The sequence below is a fragment of the Neopsephotus bourkii genome, unplaced genomic scaffold (assembly GCF_033783945.1).
Source record: "Neopsephotus bourkii isolate Nb327-2 ecotype Australia unplaced genomic scaffold, CSIRO-AGI_Nbou_v1 NB_1433, whole genome shotgun sequence".
NCBI lineage: Eukaryota > Metazoa > Chordata > Aves > Psittaciformes > Psittacidae > Neopsephotus > Neopsephotus bourkii.
This window is the reverse complement of record NW_026901910.1, coordinates 4,278,675-4,296,201: the sequence shown is the minus strand read 5'-3', so window position 1 is coordinate 4,296,201 and position 17,527 is coordinate 4,278,675. Positions and strand designations below refer to the sequence as shown.

At 43.1% G+C, this 17,527-nt stretch overlaps 1 long non-coding RNA gene across 1 annotated transcript in view; it reads left to right on the top strand.

Moving 5' to 3' along the window:
- The first annotated feature begins 684 nt into the window (after positions 1 to 684).
- Positions 685 to 17,527, top strand: part of LOC133220436 (uncharacterized) — a 35,601-nt gene continuing 18,758 nt past the window's right edge. Inside the window, exon 1 of the long non-coding RNA XR_009727725.1 lies at positions 685 to 853. This is a non-coding gene — a long non-coding RNA (uncharacterized LOC133220436). The remainder of the gene's footprint in view (positions 854 to 17,527) is intronic.

Below are 17,527 nucleotides of genomic sequence, written 5' to 3'. Positions count from 1 at the left end.
TTAACCTCCTTTCCACTGCTTTCATGCTTTCCTGCCTTCACTAGGAAATTTTGTGGAGGGTTTGTACATTCACTGCTTCAGTTGTTTTGCTGTTAGTTGTGTCCTCAGCTCCCAGTCTGCCCATTGGCCACCTAAAGACCAGTCTGGCTGTTTGCATGTCGCATCCCTTCCCTAAAATCAACAGAGAATGCCTTTTTGTTTGGTTGGTTTTAACCAGAATCAGTCATTAGATTGCTGATGTAGGGGAGGAATCAGGATAGATTCAGAAGGCACAGAAAGGGGGGGAACATTCTTTTTCTCTATTTTTTTTAATGTTCTTCCTTAAAATGATGGCAATTTTCTCCAGATCCCAGGACAGTCACTGAGCATTGATGGGTTTGTTGTTGACTTCAAGACCTTGTGCAATTTACCTCCTATTAACCCTTGCTCTCTCATCTTCCCTTAGCCTACATAGGAAACTCCTCTGTCTGTCTGTACTACCTCTCTGCCTTTTCATAACAGCTCTTCCTTTAATTGTTTTCCAGGAGGTGAAGCAACCCTCTTGAAGATACACAGAGCTGAATAAAAGGCATTGTACAAAGGAAAAGGAGCAGGAAATATGGTGCAAAATGAAGTGTTCAGCATTACTCTGGTACGGGACTGCTGTCGATGGTGTCTGTTTTACAGCTGCGGTAAAGCCTAAATCAGGTGGCTCTCATGGGCTGCTGATTGCCTTTGCTTTATTCAGATTGCTGGATACTGAATATACCCTGAATCAACAGTGTCATCTGTAAAGCTCCAGGCAATCTGGGAATGGACAAGCAACACAAACTCCTCCACACTTGCATTCTGAAACGTCAGTGGCAGCAACGAGGTCAGTTTTTCATCTTGTTCATTTATTGGTAGGATTTTGGATCTGGAGATTCTTCTGATAAATTCCTGAGAAATGCAATAAAGCAGAAAGTGTCTGGGAGAGAAGGTGGACAGAGGTGATTCCGATTTCATCTTCTTATCATAAGATTGGGAAGGAATGGAGGAAATCTTGAAACAAAACGTTGTGATTGCTTTTTCAAGTCTCTCTAAAGCTTCAGTTCTGTATAGGAGATCATGAGGAGGCTAGATTGGTTCTTTTATTTAATTCAATCAAATTCATTCTGGGTCCTGATTTTCCAGCGCAGTATGAAAAGATGACTCTGATACAAGTCTGTTATTATCTAATTGCTTTTCCGTAGGGCTTTCACCTGATAATTCAGATATTGTTACAGCTACTGAAACCTGATAATTCTTCTATACTGAAATCTGCCTATATTTATTATTACCTATGATATGGGGACAGCTTAAGGATCAGAGGGAGGTTGGGTCCTCCTTAATGACTGCTATAGCGGTTACACAGTAGGAGATTTTGGGCAAGAGAAGGAAGGCAAGAGGGAGTGTGTTGTAGAGGAAGAGCATCAAGCCACTCAAACTTAAGCAGAGTCTGAAGGGACTCTGCTTCTTACTATGGTCCTGAAAACCACAGCTAGTGTTTCATACTAAGCACTATACAGGTTGGACTTTTAAAGGTCTCTTTACATGAGAATCTGTCCTAGGCTTTCCAGGCGAGGCAAATCCATTAGGGAAAGCTTTGCCATCAGGGCAGTGCAAGACCAAAGTGTGCTACCTCAATGCACACTGTTGTGGAGGTTTAAGAGGTACAGAGCCATAGCTGGCCTGATCTTTTGGTGGTAGTTGTCCTGCTCTGAGCAATAGGATGGATTAGGTGATGTCTGGGGGTCTTTTCCAACTTTAAGTGACTTTACGAGATGCAACAGTGGTTGCGTTTAGCAGAAGGTAAAAATAATATCATGCAAGAGACCACCTCACCCCCTAAAAGGGGAGATGTCAATCTCCATCCAGAGCCTGATAAAGACAATAAACTCGCTTTTCCTCAGCTTCAGCACAGCAGCTGACAAGCACCATGGGCGCCTGCAGCAGTGAGAGGAGGAGGAGAGATGGGCACTCGGGGAGCTCTGCTGGTGATACAGTTATTATATGCTTGGTTACCAATCACAGATTCCTCTGAATCCCATGGCTTATGAGTAATTTCCACTTGCACTTGTAGTCTAGCAGCCAGTGTCTCTTTATTCATGTCTCTGTGTCACTTCTTTCCAAGAAGCGGTTAATCACCAGTGCTCTGGAAGATGGAGAGGGTTCGATCTGACTGTGCCCTGTTGTGTGCTTTGCCTCCCTGCTGAGCTGCCATCCAGAAAACTGTTAGGGCAAAATAGAAGTGCTTCAGGGAAGCTTTCTTACCCTTTCTCTGTAGGCCTGGCCTGGGTACCTGAAAAGATGAGGGTTTCATCTTAAAATGACATCAGCAGAGGAAGGATGCTGTCAGGAGAGGGTTCTGAGGTTAGAGAAATGACAACAGAAGACTCTTTCTATATGGTGTCAGTGATCTCTGCAAGCTCTTGTATCTCTCTTAGAAATCAAATGCAGAGCTGCTACAACCACTGTCTCTGTGTATGTAACCCTGACAGATTTCCCAAAGCAAACTTGTAATTTCTACCCTTCTTCCATAATATTCACCTCCAAAACGTCAGACTTTTCCCTACTACATAGTAAAGGTTTAGCAGCATAATGCTGGAGGGGATGCTTCATGTTACTGAGACTTTAGCAAATTATACCACAGAACATTAACTGCTATGCTATAAAGTATTATCATAATTAATTATAACTAAACTGCAGTTGTCAAATGAACAAAGTACATTTCATGATGCACTTTTCCTGTTCTTTTATTGCTTGTCCTCTTGCTTCTTAAGCTAAAAATAATCAGCTATTTGTGCTTGGGCTTCTCATTATTAGAGTGAAAGTTTCACTGCAGCGATGGAGTTGTAGGGAGGTTTGTGTGTGCCTGTATCATAACGGAACGTAGTAATAAATATGAAATGATCAATGTAAAAAGCTCAAATGATATTAACTTTGAGGTCAGGGCAGCTTTTTTCTTTGGCTTTTATGCAGTAACTGAGAACAGCGGAGTGTTAAAATGCTGGTAAGATGGGTTTGTACTATTTTATGTCTGCTTTTGTCAGAGGTAGATAGAAAGAAAATGAAACAAATTGTGAGAAGCTTGTGGGCAGCATGTAAGAAAGAAGAACATTAATATATCCCTTGGGGTATGAGACCTTCTGCCAGATAAAGGAGACAGGATCATTCCAGAAAGTCTGTAGAATGACCTTCCCAAGGCCTCTGAGCATGATCTTCAGCTTCCAAATATTGGCAAAGCTTCACTGAAGAGCCTGGGATTCATCTGATTTATTCCAGTTAGAGCTCATCCAGCAACTGTAAATAGCTGAGGAGAAAGTTACACCTTGTTTTAGTCGATCTGGTGGAAATTATCAGGCGGTTAAGTCCCTTTCCATGGGTGTGATTGAGTTCCATCTTGTTAAAAATGGCCTCATTAGCTTCTAAAGCAAAAATTGATTCTGAGCACTAACACGACAGAACAGAAGGCTGTTGTGTGCAGAAATCTTCAAGCTAGACACATGAAAACCTTCTTTTTGAGAGTGTGTACCCACATGAATGTACCTACAACTAATAGGCGTGTACAAATAGTGGGTGTGCTTTCACAAGTAGTTGCCTAAGCATGTAATCTAAGGCTATGCAGCTATATATGCCACTTGACTAGAAACATCTGGCCTGTGGCAGAAGGAATGGAGATTGGGACAAAAATGCCAGTAAGGTTCACTGGAGCTACAACCAGAGAGAGATTTGTTTGTGCAGGCTGCAAACCTGATCCTAAGTCTTAGGGCCTGCAAAACTTGCTCCAGAACTTAGCCTGGTCCAGCGATGAGCCAGGGGGTGGTGAACTGATGCTTTGCCCCTCTTTAGGAAGGAGCAAAGAGGCTTGGCTGCTTCTCTGTTGTTTGATGTCACTATGTGGGTGCTGTAATTTTCTGCAAGGCAGATGCTCCTGTCAGTTGTGTTGTTTCCTTGCCAAGATGTGTGTTACCTCTTCAAGCCCTTAGGGGTCCATTTACCAGAGACAATGAATTTAATTAACAGCCTTTTGTAGGTGTGCTGGTGGAGGTTCATGTAACAAGTGTGTCTGGAAACACAGTGCCTGATTTCAACAGTCATTGGTAAGCAACAGGCAGGTTAAAACTCTTGGCCATGTCTTTCACTGGTATTAATCAGAAAACAGTCAAATTGTGCCAATTACCCTATGTAAGGACCCAGCTCCTTTTATCTTCTCTTTCATATTTGCTCTCTCTCCACTAGGTGTAGAAAAATCTGGTTTTTCATGCATAGCAAAGTCTAAAATCTCGAACCACATCCTGTCAGCATGATTGCACATCGATTGTTCATCATCTTTCATGTAATAGAATTAGGTCTCATTAAAATAATCTCTTCCCCTGAGAGCCAGACTTGTTCAGTCTCCTGTCTCCCCAATTTTCCCATTGTTCTAATTAAAAGAATCTGCCATTTGCATCCATCCCCTCCTCCTTGGACGATGAGGAGAAAGAGGGGAAGGATCAGTTACTGTGAATATTGCTTGCAGCTTTAAATAGGAAACCAGCACCAGCTATTTGAATACCCTCTTGTTTTAGCAACGATGGCCCTGTTGGGTTATAATTATCCATGGCCTTCCATGCCACTCCACCTCGGGGTCACGGATCATAGCTTTGGAGCAAGACAACCTATTCAGCAGAAAGGTCAATCAGCTAGTAGAAGCTATTTCCCTTTCTGTTGAGCTGAAGGTAAAAGAAAGTGTGTGAGTTGGTCTGCATTTCAATGAACTCCATGCTGAGAGCTGTTTCAGCAATCGCTCCTGTGCTACAGAAAACTGCCTTTTTCATTCTCAGGGTTGTTGAGGTGCATATGGGAAAAAACAGAGAGAATAAATTAAGGACTTTGCAAAAAACTTCTATTGACAAAAGGGTAAAACTTCAGGCAAACCTTTGCGTTGGGGGTGTTGGGGAGCTGCCTGGGTATTGCGTTAGGGCAGATTTTAATTCACTTCATTCCTCTGAGCGACTGAAATGAGGGGGGAAAAAAGAAGCAATATAGCATTTTTCTGTTTTACCATAATTATCCATGAAGAAATATGCTTATCTCATGGCATGGACTCAATTCTCTCATTCTTCTACCACTTCTATTTTGGGCTGCCTACGCTCAGGCTCACAGCCTGAACAAGAGGATTATGGTATTATTCAGAGAACAGCAGCAGCTGAGTGGGACTTGGTAGCTTTTAACCATTGACCAACTTGACTGGAGAGTCATGGCTGCCTCCTTGTCCTAGGCTAAACTGGGAAGGGTCCTGATTAGAGCCAAGTAAGTTGTGGAGGAGTTTGGGTGGTTTTTAGCCTGCCACATGGGTTTCTGCTGTGAAAAGGGTTCAAACATGAACAGAACTGAGTGACTCCAATAGAAGAGTTTTATTTTAATGGAAGGGTAGAAGGCCTGAAGGAAATCCAAATGTGTCAGCGATCAAGAAACCAGTGGGCAGGGCACGTAGTCAATGTGGAAGTTAACCTGATAGAGGAGATCTGAGTCTTGAGAGAACTAAATGCCCCCTAAAGTTGGTTTCTGAGCTGCAAGCACACGGTAGCACAGCTGAACCAGGATTTTGGTACTACAAGGGCTAGGAGCCACAAGCTTTATGTTATTCATGATGACCGTTCTGTTCTCAGCATCTCCATAAGCTCACCAAGCTTAGATGCACCACAGCTGAGAACCTGAACTCCCTCTGACTTTGTGCTTTTCCCTAATAGCTGAAAGATACCCAGCACTTAGACCTTCCTGTGCTAATATTAGCTAGGGAAATATGGGACTGAACTGGTTGAGCATGGGTTTGTTATCCTCTATATGTCTTCTTTCCCCCCTTCCCTTACCATTCCGCCATAAGGCTTGATGAAAGAGTAGAAAATGCAGCTGGGTTCTGCCCACCACAGGATTCATTTATTTTCATTAAGGAGTCAAGTTTTCATCTACAGACCATCAATATTTCAGGGCAATGGCAAAGCCCAGAGTGGGGGAGGAGAGCTCCCTCAGTCTCAAGGCTTTTTTCATAGTTAAAAGTTCACCACAGAAAATTTGATGCTTAATAAATTGGAGCCTTCTCTGCTTTAAATCATTTTTACAGCCATTGCAGAAGAAAATATAATTATCACAAACTGGTCATTTGATACAGAGAAATTTCATTAAATTGTCTTTATGCTGGAAGGTTTAGTGGGGGATGGAAGGGTAGAAGAGGCAAAGACCTGGCAGAGGGGTGGGAGAGGAGTCTCTTAATTACAGATTGATTATTTCTTGTGATTGAATGTAGAACATAATCAGTTCATCCTTTCTAGTGGGGCAGATGGGAGCTACTGGGACCTTTTTGTCTGCCTTGACTTACAAGTGTGGCATGCTAATGGTCTGGGGATGCAGGGAATAACCGGTAACACTGGAGAACTTGCAGAAGCACATTTAGCTGAAGTCATGGCTTGGGACTGCTTTTTTCCCTGGGAGTCAGTCTGGGCCAGCAATTGAATTCAATGTTGTCTTATCATCATACCTTTATTTCTTCCCAAACTAATCCCATAGCTCTCGCACACCACAACCAGTCTCCTTTGCAGCTGAACAGGGGAGATGCTTGAATAGCCATATCCAGACTAGCTTTGAGTCAGCTGGCTCAGATACTGCCTTGCAGTATCCAGGCTTGCCTGAGAAGTTGGAAAGCAATGGTCTCACTTGCTTGCGCCAATCCCCTTCCCAACAAGGAACTTCTTGAATCTCACCTACTCTCTAATTTCAGCCACTCTCACAGCAATATGTGTATATGTATGTGCAAATGCAGATAAAACAAATAGGCAAGATGGCTGTATCCTGAAACGGGGGGTTGATTTAAGGTGGAGCCTCAAAAGGAAAGCAACTGCCATGTAAATTACAGCTTCACTATCATTCCTGAGAAAGGTATCTGCAACCAAATGTGCAAAAATCACAGGCGGAATGATTGCTGCTAAGGGTGAAGAGATTTATTTTTTTAACCTTCTTTCAAAGGAGAAGAATATTGTGTGTTTTGACATCGAAATGGAGCAATTGTTTTTGGAAAATGATTTTTCTCTAGTTTTAGACCTTTTTAGTGATTTCTCATCTTGGATCCTTAAAGCAAAAAAAATTGCTGAAATGTGACAAATTGATAGACCATAATGATCTAATCGTGTGTGATGTGTTTCTGAGCGAGAAGGAGAAAATAAGAGCAAGAATAGCATTTTGAGACAGTGATTCCTGGACACGTAGATTGCCTTTCACCACCATAAAGAACAACACCAAGTGCTTATGCAGTATATTTTCCCCCATGAAGATCAGAAAACTTTTTGTAGGGTGACAAAGGTTGAGTATTTATTTAATGGTAAAACCAAATGGCAAGGAAATGAACTTTTTTGTCCAATTACTAACACACGCTCAGGATCTTAGGCAACAAATCCCTATTAAACAATTATCAGAGGCTGAAGCACTCAGCAAGCCCTAAGGGAGCCATTATCTTTCATTCATGGGTTAACAATACATTTGCTTAACTATGAACACAGCAAGAAGAAATAATAATTGGGGGGGGGTAATTGTAGTGACAAAAATAAGGGTTTTGGCAGTTCTGAATCTCATACAGATCCTTCTGTTGACTGAAACTGTTCCCTTAACTCACCCTGGGTTTTTGCAGTTATTTCCTGCTGTTTTAAAACTGTTCCTTTCCTGTTTCTGGCTACGTTTCACAAGGAAACTGAAATGCCATCCAGCTTTGAGGCTGAACTTTTTGCCCCATTTTACATCTGAAGCAACTGAAATAGAAAAGTGGTTTGCCCATCATCGCAGCAAAAGGAACATGTGAAATGAGGAACAAAATCCCAACCAACCAAAACCAGCTCCTGGATTCTGGTCAAAAGCAAGAAGGATTATGTATTTCAAGGATTTGCATTAGCAGAGGGATACATGCAGTGTTGCTGGGAGTTGTTTGAGAAATGCTTCTGCCTGCTTGAAATGTTCCTGTTAGTTGAGAGCTGACAATGAGCAGTGAGGTTTGGATGGTCTTTTCTACTGGTGGGCTACATTGTGTGGTTGTGTGCTTCATGCTGTATGTACGTTAGGTATGTTGTATGGATCTTGTATATGTTGTATGTGAAGCAAAAATGTGGGATTTATTCCTCTTATTTAGAAAGGGAAATAAGCCTTTCAGGTGTCTGAAAATGTACCTTTTTTCTTTGTGAACCTGAGGTTATAAACTTATCTACACTGCTGCAGCTTTTCTATAAATGGTGGCCTTTTGACTTGTGGTGTTGAGATCCTACACATGATGGAAGAAATGGGTCATGTGTTTGCTTATCTATCCATCAGAGAACCACTGGTGGAAGAGTGGTAGATTTGATACACTTAACTGCACATAGACGTGGCTATGTCCTTTCAGCACCATTACTCTGTACAACTGCATTCCTGGAGACATGGGAAGCCTACTTCCCAAAGCAGTTAGGGCTGCAGTGAGCCAGGTCTTTCTCTACACTGCCAAATCTTGCAAATCTCCTCCTGCCAAAATTAACAGCTTCCAGTCTTGGCCCAGTCTTATGCCAAGTGGATAGCTTGCAGGATCCCGCCTGATTTCATGCAGGACTCAACACAGGGCAATCTGTTGAATGCAAGGGGGGTTTGAATTGCTTCCAAGCAACAGAATGTAGTTTGGATAAGCAACTCCTAAATGTTAAAGCTATTTCAGTGATCAAGTCATGCCCTGAAATGCAGATGGACACTCGGGGGATCACAAAATGAGCATGCCAAGAACAAAAGCCTTTCCTGGAAGGAAAAGTGTGGAGAGTACCAGCCTTCAAAACAGGACACGAAAGGTTATCTGGATGGCAGGGTTCACACAGACTAATAGTGCCGTGTACCAGAAAGGAAATATAAGAGGTCCCACTTGCTCCCAACAAAATCGACATGCACTTTGTGTTTCATGTACCAGCACTGATGCTACAGCCATCATAGCAGGGGGATAGGTGTCAAAGCAGTCATGTTTGTGTGCTCTGATCTGCCGTAGTGCTCTGTTGTCAGGTTTCATCTCAGCTGTGACAATCCTATCTGATCATTAATAATACAATAATGAAATAGCAACTGGAGAGACACTTGGATAATCATCTGAGCAAAGGCTCATTAGTGCTGCAGAACAATCACTGCCGTGTAATAACAGATCCCAGGAAATTTCAATTAAAGCTGGAACTCTGTTGCAATTTCATTTTATTTCCAGCCAGACAGAGGATGGTGTAATTGCAATCAGCCAAGGCAAGATCCTCTAACTCAAACCTTCCCATGGGGCAGGAGGTGGGCTGCCTGTCTGGATTCTGGGTTCTTCCCCCCCCTCCATTTCATTTCACTTCCACTTTTGTTTGCCCTGTAAAGGTTCCCTGCAACACCATACTCTTTTCTACTGCAGTGCTGATCTGACTGAGTGGGATGTTGCACTTAAGGAAAGCTCTTCCAATGCTCTGATGCTCTATAAGGCAACATGTGGAGGAACACACAAATAGCTGTCATCGTATAGGGCTAAAGTCAGGAAGCAGAGGCAGATGGAAGATTTTCAGTAAGACCCAGGTTTGCTGCAAGCCAAAGTCCAAAATTCGGCCCAAAATGTATTTTAATATTGTGTTTGGAGAGGGAAAAATGGGTTTTTTTTTGTGCTCTGTCCCTTGATTCTTTCCACCACAGTCACCTGTGCTTGCTCCATCAGAGAGCTGCTCTTTCATTTGTCCTTCTATTGTTCTGACTTGCATTTTGCAGGGGCAGATGTCAGGCTGCCTGGCTGCCCTGCGGTCCACCTAGGTTGGTGTACCTTGTCCTTGAGCAAGATAGCTGTGTCCTCACTGATACAAAGCAGAGGTCACCAAAACCTTTTGTCCATTCAGACCTGTGGGTATTTTGCATGGATATTAGCTGGCAAAACTCCAGTGTGAGTAATTGTGTCCTGCCATGTTTGTGCTTTCAGATAGATGTTGTATTCTCCTTTACTTCTTGGCCTTAACGCCTTTTGCCTTGTCTTTGTGTGCTGTTCTAACCAGCTGCTGGGCTGTACCCTGCGACATACATAGATGGTATGAGCTACATGTGTCTATATGTTTATATATTGCCTCAAGAGTGGGTTTAGTAGTGAGGAACACAGCTGTTGTCCATAGACAGCAGCTAAATAGAAGTTCATGAGGGTTGAATGCAAAGAACTGATGACTGCTATGAAAGTATAGGTTTCTCTCTTTTGTCATGACAGCCTATGTCTCCCTGCTGGGATGGTCCCTCTGCCTCCAGCTCACATCTCTGTGCCACCGGGGTGCTACTTGGAAATGTCCCTTGTCTTCATGGAAGAAATGAAGGAGCATAAAGGCAGCCATGTGAGAAACACTGCCTGTCTGACCCAGGGACTGAGGCCATGATTCACTGTTGAATCAGTAGCTGGAGGAGGTTCACAGCAAACTTGGGGAGGAGAGGCAATCTGAGAAGTCATAAATATCTAGTTTTATTTGAGGCCTCATAATTTTATGCAAACAAAACGTGATATCTTTCTAGAGGTCTACTTAGTCACCTGTGGAGGCAGCTACTGTGAGCATTTGGAATAGAAAGCGCCTTTTGTTTTAATGGTGCATCAAAACCAGGGTTTTTTTAAACATCCATTTTCCTGTAAGCAGAAAGAACTTAGCAGCACAGAACAACAGGTCAGTGTGCACGCAGCAGGCAGCAGTATTTAGCTTTGATCTTCTACACTTTGGCTTTTACCTGGAGATGCATAAAATCAAGTCTCTTGGCACCATCGCTCCCTGCTCTCCATAATCCATAGAATAATTGTTTACACCTTCTGTTCTCCAGTATTTGCTATCATCCCTTTTTGAGATAGGCAAGAGCTACATAGATGGACCCACAGCCTGGCCCAACCCAATCGTTTTCATGCTGTTATGGAACTGGTAGAGGAATCAGCTAAAACACATCCATCGGGGGATTGGACTAGATGATCTTTTGAGGTCCCTTCCAATCCCTAACATACTGTGATACTGTGATGAAAGGCTCAGGGTTCTCCTGCATGCTACTCTGTTAGAGATGGAGCTGAATGCTAGATCTCCTGGAGCTCAAAAGGCTAAGAGACAGCCATTCAAACCTGGTGTCTGCAGGGACTTGAGGACTGTTAGAGAGGAATGTCTCCATAAAGGTGAGAGCACATCCACTGAATTCTTGCTTTGTGCTCAAGAGGAAAATATTTGTCTCTTTTCCTCTCCTTCCTCAACTTCAATCCTTGCCAAGGTCCCTTGGGGAAAATTCCTTCCCAACCACAACTATCTCCATCAGCTGCACCCTCATAACCTGGAGGGAAATTCCATTCTAAGCGCAGATTTCTGCATGATTCATTTCTGAGGTGCTGGACCCTTCCCAGCCTTTTCCACCCACATCTCTTACAACCTGTAGCTTTGCAACTCAGTTCTTGCTAATATTGGTCCGAACTGGTTGCAGACCTTTCAGTGCATGCAGAACGCACCGATGCCTTGTTTCCATCAGCCCTGCCAAGGTGCTGAGAGACTCTGGCTCGCTCCCATACATTGCTGTCCGGAAAGCTTAGAGGTGTGAGACAATGAGAGGAGACAGGATTATATAATTGACAAGGAAACATACTTCAGGGAAGGGAGGGAACAACCTGTGTTGGGTGGAAGAAAGAGCATTCCAGAAAGCATCCTGGCAATACAAGAAGCTTTTGGCATAGCAGATTCATTGAGGCAGGGAGTGGGTGCCAGGGATGTGCTGCAGTGAGACTGCATTGGCTGAGGAGACCCAGACTCTGCCTCAGATTACCTTGGCATAAGTGGTGATGCAGGACTGCTTTCCCTGCTTTTTATGCTGTATCTGTCCACTTCCCATGCCAGGTGAAGTGGTGTGCGTTCAACCTGGCTACTCAATCATATCTCCCTCAGACAGGTTTCTCCTCTTATGTTTTGGCAGTGCTTCTAGTGCCTGTCATGTCAATATTTTCCTAATTTGAATTTATATGAATATTTGTGCAGGTTTATCCATGTGTAAGTGCATCTGCACGTGAGATGTATGTAGTTTGAGAGGGACGTGAAAGTGTTTACCAACAGCCAGGAGTCATGATCAAGTTGGTACACCCATGCCCCCCCATCATTAGATCAACAGAACTGATCTTATTCTGTTGATCCTCCTACTGACTTGTACAGCCCACAGCCTGTTGGCGTGACAGTATGTTTCTTGTCCTGATTTTTCCAATGTGATAGCAGCTCCTGTTAAGCTCCACAGGTTGCTTAGCACCTCTGAAAACCAAGCCTTAAACAAACGCTCCAGTGACCATAAAAGCAAGATAGTTGCACAAGTTCCTTGCAATGAGATTCTCCTGACACCATAGCTGTGAGGATACTGCTGGAATATCCAGCGCCTTGGGTATCCAAACTTCCCTAAAAGCTGGATGACTGAGCTAAGAAGCAGTGGCTGATTACAACACTGAGATAAAGGAAGGCTGAGCCAGTGACGTTGGTGAACATTGGATCAGCCTCTTTAGATTTGGCAAATGGGAGCCGTACAGGAATTTGTCACATTCTCTGCTTGATGCACACTGCAGGCATATGTTGTTTGGAACAGGCATTTAGATTGAGCTTAGTCTGTTGTCACCCTGTTGTGGCAAAGCTGTTTGCTCCCTGCAGTCTCCTGAATGCTGATGGCTTCGCACTGGTGTGGTCTGGCTGTGCCTTCATCCCCATCGATGTCATGCTTTTGTGTTGCTTTCTGAGATTTGTCTTGTACTCAGTTATTTCTCTAATTAGAGGCTGATTTTGTCTCTTTTGCTTTGATCTTGCTGTGGTCTGCTGAGACCATCAATAGGCTTAATGGAGAAAATGTGCTTTTTGGGGGCTTTGAGGATTTTTTTCTTTCTTTGAAAGGTGTTTTTTGGGGGGGTGGATGGAGGAAAGAACTGAAGGGGAGAAGGCAAATTATCATAATTTCACCTGTCTTGCCTCTTCCTTATCGAGATCTTGAGGATAAGGGTGAGAATGTGTTTCTTGATCTGTCCTTTCATCTCCCTCTATTTCTGTCTGCATATGACTGATCCTTGGTCATCAGTCTCATCCCAGGCTAATGGCATATCCATAGTGGGGCTCTGCTTTGCTCAGAACCCAGCAATGAACTTGAAAGCATGTCTCCCATGTGGAAATAGGTCAAATCCAGATCTGCTTCTAGAACACATGAATGCATTGAGTTACTGGAATTTACACCAGGGATAGATCTGTCTCAGCCATATGTCCCAGAGCTAACTCGCTTCCCTCCCACCTTTTGAGACTGCTAATGAAGCGATATCCCCTGCAGAGGAAGCAGTATGCTAAAATAGGATTGTCGCATCCCAAGAGAATGGGCGGTAGCAGCAGAACAGAAGGAGGGAGAAGGATAATGGAAATCAATGTGCGTCAGGACCTGATCTATGCTGTTACAATCAATAGGAGTTTTTTCAGGGCCGTGAAATTTGAAGTCCAGAATGCATTCAATCAAGTTTCCAAAGTATCCAAGTTCAGGAGTTCTTGTGTGGCATAGTGTGGCTTCCAAATTTTCTCTGACATATAACTTACTTTGAATAACCACTGCAGAAGCTGGGATAGCTCAGGAATTTCCCTCTCCTTGCTTACCACAGCATCCTGGCTGCCTGCATCCCATGAGCCTGCTGTGGAGAAGAAGGGGCTCAGGTCTATCTTTAGACATGACTAGGGACTAGTGAGGGGTAATGGAGGATAAGGAAGTTGACTGCTCCATGCTTTTTAACTCCTAGGTCATCCTGTCCTAAGTACTGTAATTATAATGGTGGGGATTTGTTGTCCTGATGTTCCTCAAGGGAGAGTAGTGAGGAGGTTTGCCCAAGCCATGGAACTCCCAAGTGGTCATTCCACAAACATGATGCTCTCTATATCAAGTAGGGCAAGGCAAAGGTAAAGGCATGGCTCCTAACCGATAGCCTGGTATGGCTGGACATTAGTGTCTGGTTGCAGCTGGAAAAGCTGCAGCATCTCACCAGCTTGTAAGCCAAATCTGCATTATAATCTTAACAGTGATGAGGGTGAAGGAGTTGCAGGTATCCTTACCCAGAGGTATCACTGCTGCAATCACTGCTGATGTGTAATGTATTTTCTGTGATTTTAGAGTTTAACAGGAGTTTTACTATAGCTAGAATGAGCATTGTGACTCTCAGCTCCTGATGTAATTCAATCAAAAAGGAACCAACAGGGAGGTGGGGGGAAAAAAAGACATAAATCCTCAAATTCCATATAAAAATAGATAAAAGCAACTGGCTTAAAGGATTTAACGGGGGCTTACTTAAGAACTTTCTGGGTTTTTTTTTAAAGGAGAAGAAAAGGAATTTAGCACACACAAACTCTTCCACTGTTCTCATCCAAGGGTCATGAATTTTAGTCCAGGTCCAGATCAGAGCCAGATTCAAAGGTCACCAACAGGAGGGAAATAATCTGAATAGGAGAGGTAGGAAGGCAGGTCAGCTATACAGTGTCCCCAGCATCCTCTAATCACATTTCCCTCTGCTTGCCAGATATCAAACACAAGAGAACATTGGAAATAATACATCCATTAAGATACCTTCAGTGCCTGTCAGATTTGCTCTAAGAGGATTGTGCTTATTACACAGTGGTAAAGGTTTTTATATTCATAAAATTCCTTCAGAGCAAGCAAAATAAAAAGAGGTAGGAATCAAACATGCCTCTTTCATGCCCTGGAATGGGGCTGGGCAAGCAATTAAAATTCTGCCCTGTGCTACCCTTCAGCAAAGGATTCTGTGATTCTATGACACAGGCAAGAACAAGTTGGTCTCGACCTCTTCAGTTGTGCTTCTCTCTAGTTTGGGCATATCCCGGGAGCAAGAGGCAAAATCTGGAATTGTAAGGAAAGATTGGCAGTGTCAGGGATGTGTGGAGCTGCTCCTGTTCCTTGTTGTGTAGGTAATGGACTAGTGAGAGCAGTAGCTTTGAGAAAATGGAGGAACAAGAGCTACCTTATGGGAGGACAGCTGGGAGCATCTGATGTCTATAGCCTGCTCCTTTTCTACCTCTCAGCTTGCTCCACTGCCATCTTCTGATCTTCCCCTCACTGATCCTTTCTTCATCCCCACGTCTTCGGTGACTACCTTGATTCTTGTTTGTAGTTTCAGATGCTCAGTCTTGATCTTGACTTCAGATGTTGGGCTCGAACTTCAAGGCTTGCCCGCCTGCGCCCCTGTCTAGCATCTCTCTGATGCTAGATGAGACAAGTTATCCATATCACAGGTTAGGCAGATGTTCTCCCTGACATCCTGAGATCCTTCAAAGAGAGATTCTTAAAGTGCTTTGTGTTTTTTGCTATGAACATAATCGTGCTGAACATGCACTAAAAAGATGAAAAGCTCTGGTGATGAAAAGCATTCTAAACAGGGGCTAAGCATTTCTGCCATAGATCAATGAAGAGCCTTTTTCTGTGTGAATAACTGTTTCCCTGGGAGTCCCTGCCTCACACTTGCACCTCTGCCACTTTGGACAGAGACAGAAACAATCTCTCCCTCCCTCTTGCTTTTCTTAATTCAGCCTGAATCTGTCAACAGATGAGTGTTCACAGCCTACATGGGCAGGAGTTTTAGTTAACAAGATGCCTTTTTCCTCATCATCACCTTTTTCATTTAATCTTTCAAAGTCGTAATTATCTAATATTAATGTTCTCATCATTATAACATTCACAGGAAGACAGCAGGTTTTTGTCCGCAGAGACAAAGATCTCTGAAACGATTATAAGAGTTGTTCAGGATTGATTTCATCTTATCGTTGCCCTCAGCCAGAGGGACCCATCTGTTTAAAAATATCTGATACTAATTACCTAAAGAGCTATTATTCATATGAGTGAAGTTGTCCTTCATACATCATATACACCTACATATAATGTCAGGCTTTGTTGTTTTTGTGTGTCTTAAAAACATGTTGTGGTTCAGCCCCACACAGCTGCTCACTCACTTACCCCTCAATATGATGGGGGAGAGAATCACGAGAGCTCTAAGAGAAGGTGGTGGCCAGATTTGGAGATGGGTAACAATATATTAAAGACAAAAGGTTATGGTCTGGGAAGCTTTGGATAGGGAAGATGAAGCTGCCTTCCTGGTGTAGATAGTTCATAACTACACAGCCTTACTGTGGGTCTTAGTTTTAACTGCCCTGTACTCCAAGAGCTGTGGAGAACAGTATTACGAGCTGACCTAAGGAAATAAGCCAGTATAGGGAGGTGGATGTGGGGTTTCTTTACCTTTCTCCCGATGGAAGTTAAAAATCCTTCCTAGAAAAGAACACACAATCAAAAACCATCAACAAACCCCAAACCCAAACAGCAGAACTTGACTCCTGGCTATAAATTCAACTCCAAATAGATGTTTCGTATCTCCCTCAATTGCTCGCGTTACTCCATATGGTGTTCAGCCCACACACTTTCTATGCTAACTGGGTGTGACGCATTGCTGGGGAATGTGAAACACGACAGTGGCAGGTATGCAGGTCCATAAAGACCCAGTTCCACTGGTTTGCAGCCGAATGTAATGCTGCCGTTGCTGGGGAATAGCTAGCTTGGCTACACTGAATGTGTTTGATAGATGTGCATCAATAGAGAGATGACAAATCCTCTCTTCTTTGGGTTTGATTTATCAGAAGACAAACACTTTCTATAAAAGTTCATTGGGTATGCCATAAAAATATAGGTAATAAATGTCACCTCTTTTACATGAAATAGTGAATTATTTACTGGAAATAATGACTTGAATGCTGGGTCTATTTAAAACCTCTTGACATACTTAGCTCATCCATCCTAAGCATTTCAGAGTTTTCATTTGAAAAGAGCAGCATTAGGAAAGAGCCTGTTTCATGCCACATATTAGAATAGGGCCCAATGTACAGCTGTGGTCATGGATTGATGCAAGCTAAAGCAGTACAAGAACCTTGGCAGCTCCACAAGTTAGGAATTCTGTGCTGGAATTAGCAGGAAAGTGAATAGTAATGAATGGTAGAGGGGAGTGCTTTGGTGTATTCTTTTGTTTGGCTTTCTGCTGCTGCTATGCGAAATAGGTTTGTTGGAATTGTTCTGTAAACCAGGATGTATGTACCTGGGATGAGGTGTGCTCACAGCCGTTTTTGGAACATGTAAATACATGGGGTTAATGTTTTTTGCTGTCAAAAGTGATTTCTGTTGTGAAAGTTTTCCTGTATTTTACTTGATTTCCCCTCAAAAGAAGCCTCTTTCTCTTATTTTTTATCTCTGTTCTTTTCTCTATGTTGATGTACAAAGTATTTTACTCCAGGAAAATACCTTTGATGAAAAAACTACCGGCTTCCATGTTCCTTCTTGCACATAATCTCTCTTCTCTCTCACCCTCAAGGTCATGCAATAGCTTGCGTTCACCAAGAGGAGCTATGTAGGATTAAAGCAAAGGGGAGCTGTACATGGAGAGGTGTGTCTGTGGATGCTCAGATACTCTGGTTTAGGACTGGGTTGTGCAGATGCT